Here is a 6,783-nt window from a genome sequence, read left to right as displayed (position 1 = left end):
CACAGGATTTTGTATAAAAGCTACAAGGATATTTGTATTATTTATTACAGTTTACTAAGACCTTCCCCATACATTATATTTCTTAATTCTGTAAGGTAGTAATTATCATTGTCACCTTACATATCAGTTAACCAAGGATCAGAGAGGTTGAGAAACTTGTTTAACCTCAGAAAGCAAGTAAATGGCAGATCTAACATTTAAACCTAGGTTCTTTGGCTCCAAAAAAAAGGTCCAGTACTCTTCCCATTTCCTCATTCTACTTTTTTTTTTTAAGACATTTATTCTGTTCAGCATCATGATCGGACTATTACATTTAGCAATCAACAACATGGGTGCCAAAAAAAAAATTAAAACCCTTTGTTGGAAAGCTTTACACTTTTCACAGAACAGAAACTAAGATAACCCGTTATACAATTAGTCACAAATACAGTCCTTGAGGTTTTTGCCCATACACAAGAATATTTGTCTAAAACATGTCTTTTTTGTAGCAGCTAAGCCCTGCCACCACTGTGCTTGACTGAGTTCACAAATCTGTTTTAACCTATAGCTTCCCTGTCACTTATCTGGCTCTCCTCTCCTGCTAAGCTTTGTTTCCTAATTAAAATCTTTTGCCACTGCCATAGCTACTGCTGCTACTGGAGCCCCATAGCCACCTTGGTTTTGTGGTTTGGCAAAGTATTGGCCTCCACCACCATAGGGGCAAGATCTTCTGCCTCCAAAGTTTCCTCCCTTCATGGGTCCAAAATTTGAAGACTGATTGTTGCAATTGCCAAAATCATTGTAGCTGCTACCACCTCCAAAATTCCTTCCATCATTACCAAATCCATTATAGCCATCTGCACTGCCACCATATCCACCACCACCACGGCTGCCACCAAAGCCACCACAACCACTGAAGTTTCCTCCATGACCAAAGTTGTCATTCCCACCAAAACCACCTCCACGACAACCAACAAAGTTTCCAGAACCACTTCAACTTCTTTGGCTGGACAGAGCACTAGCCATCTCTTGCTTTGACAGGGCTTTCCTAACTTCACAGTTGTGGCCATTCACAGTATGGTATTTCTGAATGACAGTCTTATCCGTGGAGTCACGGTTGTCAAAAGTTACAAAGGCGAAGTCCCTTTTCTTGCCACTGCCTTGGTCAGTCATGATTTCAATCACTTTATTTTTTCCATACTATTCAAAATAATCTCTTAGGGGATGTTTTTCAGTGTCTTCTTTAATGCCACCAACAAATATCTTTTTCACTGTTTAATTTCACCAACAAATATCTTTTTCACTGGTCCTTGAGAATCTTCTCTTGAGACAGCTGTCTTTGGTTCCACAACTCTTCCACGCACCTTCTGTGGCCTTGCATTCATGGCTGCATCCACCTCCTCCACAGTGGCATATGTGACAAACTCAAAGCCCCTGGAGCCATTGGTGTTTGGATCTCTCATTACCACACAGTCTGTGAGCATTCCCCATTGCTCAGAATGGCTCCTCAGGTTCTCATCTGATGTTTCAAACCTCAACCCTCCAGTGAAGAGTTTCCTCAGCTGTTTGGGCTCTTTAGGAGACTCCGACTTAGATATGACGGCAGGGAGAAAGAGACTTTATTGATGCTTCCTCAGCAGCGTCCATGAGCAGAAAGGAGTAAGCTGACAAATGTATCTCCTCATTCTACTTTTTAGAGTTATTCACTATAGGGTTTATTTAAATGAATTTAAAAGCCTTTAGTAACTGGAGATTATAAGGAGTGTGAGGAAAGACTATTGAGGCTCTGAGTATTCTTAAAAGACTAATGTACCAACTCATTTGTATATGTTTTAATTAATCTGATGCCATTTTAAGAACCAGTATCACTGATGTTTCACTGGATGTCTCGGATTGAGGATCTCTTCAAATGATAAGGCTCTTTATCTCTCTTCAGAAAGCAGCTGTTGGGTTCTTCATCTTGTTGCAGGAATTTTTTTTTTTTTTTTTGCAAATATCAAACCTGCATTCATAAGTTAAAGTGTTGTGATATTTAATACATCAGTTTATGTTTTTAATAAATAAGGCTCTCTGCAGCTTTTCTGTTATGAATTACAGTCTTCAACATTCATCCAAACGATGGACATTTGGCAGGCCTTAAGTTCAAGTTTTTGGTTCTCTTATAGCCAAGTGGCTACAAAATAATAGTATCAATCTACTTCAAAGGCAGTCTGACAGAGTGTAAAAGGGCTTCACTTGGGTTCAGAAGATGTGAGTCAAGACATGAGTCAACTGTCCTTTCTTCCATTGAAAGGAGCTGTGTGATGCCAGACAAATCCTCAATGTACGTGGGTCTTCTTTTCTCCATCTATGAAATGAAGGAATTGAAAAGTCTGATCTTTAAATTCCTTCCAGCTCTAATGTTCTAGGATTCATCTGGTCTTTTGTTGAACAAGAAAGCCCTATGCTTCCAAATGGTTATAGGAGCATTAATTTCAGACGATTAAAGACATCTCTCCTACTGGCAAGTCATGTGAGATCAAATAAATCACTTAAGCTCTTCCTTGGTTTACTCATCTGAAAGGTAGGTATAATAATAACTACTACAAAGATTTTCAAAAGATGTTATAAGAAAGGCCTTTGTAAACTTCAGTATACTGTACACATATTCTTGGCTGCCTGCTGCTCAAATATAAAATGGAACTTTGTAATATAAACAATCTGAAATGATTAAAAAAAAATTCCAAGTATTCTTCTCATATCCTTTTAAAATTATTTATTGTCATATAATATTTGATAAATACACAATATATGTAACATATATGGAAGTTTTGCGGCATAATAATAAAATGAAAACTCATGACCCTACCACCCATCCTAGGTACTAAACCATTCTCAACATCAATGAAACAGCCCTGTGTGTTTTCCTCTGATCCAACCCTCTACTTTCCTACTAGAGTTTGAATTTTTAACCATCTAAAATATGTTTACCACATATGTATGTATTCTTGAAGAGTACGTTATTTAGTTTTGCTAATTTTTTTTTTTGGTTAAAAAATGACATGATAGTGTATGTAGTCTTCTGAGACTTTCTGGTTTTCCCCACTTAAGGTTATATTTTTATCATTAAGCTATTTGTATCTTGTACACATAGATCATACATTTTTGCTGTTGCCTAATATTCCATTCTGTAACTCTGCCACACAGTATTTATCCATTTTCATGAAAGTGAACAGTTAGGTTGTTTGCAGTGCTTTTACTGTTGAAACCATAAAACTAAAGCAGCCATGAGCAAGGTGTACTCTCCTGGTGCACATGAATAATTGTTCCCGCTTCCATCTACGCTTAATTTTTCTCCTTAATATTTCTTACTATTTAGCATTATGGGTGCATGTACCCGCACACATACATAACATATCTCAAGGTTTTGTATATACGTATATACAGGCATATACATGCACACGCACACACACACACACACACACTAGTCAAAAATCAAAAATCCACAAGTGCTCAAGGCCCTGATATAAAATTGTATTTGCACAAAAAATTAGCTGGGCATGGTGGCGGGCACCTGTAGTCCTAGCTACTCGGGAGGCTGAGGAAGGAGAATGGCATGAACCTGGAGGCTGAGCTTGCAGTGAGCCGAGATTGCACCACTGCACTCCAGCCTGGGCGACAGAGCAAGACTCTGTCTCAAAAAAAAAAAAAAAAAATTGTATTTGCATATAACCTATGCACATCCTCCTGTGTACTTTAAATCATCTCTAGATTACTTTTAATACCTAATACAATGTAATGCGATGTAAATATATATATTCACACACACACAAATAATTAGCTGGATTCACAATTGGAATATAATATTTTTGTCTATTTTTTCCCTGTTGTATTCTCAGTACCTAGGAAAGGTACTGAGAAAGGGCTCAGAAAATATTGAATGAATGAATGAACGAATAGGGTTTTCTTGCTTGATTGTTAAATAAATAAATTATCATGTTAGGATTTACCATTGATGCAGAAATCATCACGGAATATTGAAAAGACACTGAATAAGTGTCTTCTCTCCACATTCAGTTATTCAGTGTGCTTAGGTTATAGTCCCAGATCTGCCACCAACTAGCTATGAAACTTTGGGCAAGTTACTCGATCTTTCTGATTCTGATTATGAATATTTATATGAAGTTAATAGTAATTTCTGTGTATTGTGATGATTAGCATGTGATATTTATACAAATGTTTTATGAACCATGAACTGATACATAAGTACATGCTGGTTGTCATTATTCCTATGGTAAAGTTTCCTCACATTTACTGAGATTTAAAAAATAAGCATGAACTTACTTGTTTCGTATCAAGAATTTTTGAGGTTGGGCAAGGAGACTAAGAGAAAAATAAGAGATTGGAGAGAGTGAAAGAGCCCAGCTCTGGGGGCCTAATCTGGTACGCTTTGTTTTGGATGTGTGGTATCAAGCTTTTGCTGCAAAATCAAGCTATTTTTAACCTCAAGTAAGCATAAAGAATCTTTTTTAAAGTAGGGCAACCAAGATAGTGTGTTACCCTTTCCAATAAGCCTGCCTAAATGAAATATTCATCTTTTATGTCAAAATAAGAAGTGATATATATAGTTGAGCACTAAGAAGGGATAGAGTCTTCTGAGGGTGAATCCTTCAAAAGTCCTGCATATAAAATAACTATAGCAGAAATATCCATTAATATTGAATTAAATTTCTATATTGTAGATAAATGAGATTTTCTCTTTTTTCTTTTATCTCAGACTTGCATGAACAGGCAAAGGCAGAGGTGGTGATGTCTGAGAGAAGCTTTTTACCTACGTGTTTCCAGAGTAGTGCAATGGAAGAACCACCCCTGGATTTGTGCTGCTCAAAATTAATAGCTTTGGCCTCCACTTTATCATCTGTAAAATGAATTAATAAGAATATTGTCCCACTTCTAGTGGTGTAAGAATTAAGTATAATAATGTGGGTGAAAGCCCTGTGTAAACTGTAAAGTGGGATGCAGATGCTGATGTTATGAGATCAGGATCAAGAGACCGAAGCTCAAGGCAAATGTGTGTATTTGTATTATGAGAACCTGACCCTAGGGAAAAGCATGAAGTGAGCCTTTTACCACTGACTTCTTCCTGTCACCCATGCCTTTTGTTGTTGTTGTTTTGTTTTGTTTTGTTTTATTTTGTTTCCGAGACAGAGTCTTGGTCTGTCGCCCAGGCCGGAGTGCATGGCGCGATCTCGGCTCACTGCAACCACCACCTTCCAGGTTTAAGCAATTCTCCTGCCTCAGCCTCAGAGTAGCTGGGATTACCGGCGCACGACTACGTCCAGCTAATTTTTGTGGGGTTTTTTGTTTGTTTGTTTGTTTTAGTAGAGACAGGGGTTTCACCATGTTAGCCAGGCCGGTCTCAAGCTCCTGACCTCGTGATCCGCCCCCCCTTGGCCTCCCAAAGTGCTGGGATTACAGGCGTGAGCCACCTCGCCCAGCCGCCCATGCCTTTTATGAGGTCTTCCTTCTTTCTCCCTCATCTCATCTTTCTCTTGTGTTGCTGGCACTCCCGTTTAGCTACTTACTGAAGGTCTTCACCACAGACTTGGCAGTTTTGTTTCCCTGGACCGAGGTCCCCCTGCCCTACGCATCTATCCTGTGTTCCCTTCCCCCCTCAGTTTTGGCCCTGGCCTCTCCTTCCTAAAGCAATATCAAGGACAGCAGATGGGGAGCCCAAAGGGTTATTTGGCTTCATGTTCACTCAGAGCCGCAAGTACTGAGTTTTGATACAATCTCTGGTTGAGTTTTGCAGGGTCACAGAGATCCACTGACAAGACTGAGGAAGAAAAGGTCCACCTTTTGTTTAAAAAGCTAAACTAAAACTTTAAATTTTTTACAAGTTGCACACAGGTGTTTTGACATTTTTACATATGCCAGGAATCATTTGGAAAAAGCACAGGCCTCTCTCCCTTTTTGACAAGGTCTGGGTGATAGAGTTACTATGAGATCATTGTTAATAGATGCTCATGGAGTAGTGTCTATGGTTTTAATTCCGTGTTTCATAGTCGCAGTGAGAATTTAAATAGATCAGTTAGGAGAAGAAACAGTGGGTTCCTTAAGAAAAAAAGAGGTGTTTAAAAACTTTTTTAAAAAACGAAATATGAATAGCCATGTATGGATTGGAGCTGGAAGAGAAAGCCAGCTCTAGGGGCCTTCTGCCTTCTTGACTCTCTCTTTTGGCCCCATACAGTTTCTCCCTTACTGTCTCAGCTTCTCTCCACATTCTTTTCCATGCCCTTCTCCGTATTTCCTGAGCCAAATTCCAGAGGAACTTAGCTTGGCTAGCTTAGCTCATTCTACTGCCATTGTTGGGTGGGACCCTTTGAATGAAGCCACCCACTGGTTTCCGGTCCACCTACTCTTGATTCAACCAGCAACCAGTGCTTTGTGGAGAACAACCTGGCCCTGCCTCTGTGGGAAGAGCTGAGAGTCTGCAGGTTTCCAGTAGAACAGAAATATGAGTAACAGATCCAGGACACCAAAGTGTCAGGGCCCACTGAGCATGAAGGAGAGAAATTGCTTTGAGCAGATCAATGTCTCAGCTTGAAAGGCCCCCACAAGACACAACTGCACAGCCCCACTTCCTCCCACCTCTACCATGAAAGATTGTTCCTGCAGATTAGACATAAGTCTGTCTCTCAAATATGTATTCCATTTCCCAAAGACTTCAAAAAGTGGGCAAATCATTCTGGTCTTGGGGCTGAAGTGGGAAGGCTCTTTTTTCTTTCTTTTTTTTTTTTTTTTTGAGACAGGGTGTCTCTCTGT

The 6,783-nt window shown here is 39.3% G+C and overlaps 1 pseudogene; it reads right to left on the bottom strand.

Moving 5' to 3' along the window:
* Window positions 1-598: 598 nt before the first annotated feature.
* The window catches only part of LOC100595766, a 41,506-nt pseudogene continuing 35,321 nt past the window's right edge, over window positions 599-6,783 (bottom strand).

This window comes from Nomascus leucogenys, chromosome 15 (genome assembly GCF_006542625.1).
Source record: "Nomascus leucogenys isolate Asia chromosome 15, Asia_NLE_v1, whole genome shotgun sequence".
NCBI classification, from domain to species: domain Eukaryota; kingdom Metazoa; phylum Chordata; class Mammalia; order Primates; family Hylobatidae; genus Nomascus; species Nomascus leucogenys.
Note: the sequence above shows the minus strand (reverse complement) of the source record. Positions and strands in the feature narration are given on the sequence as shown.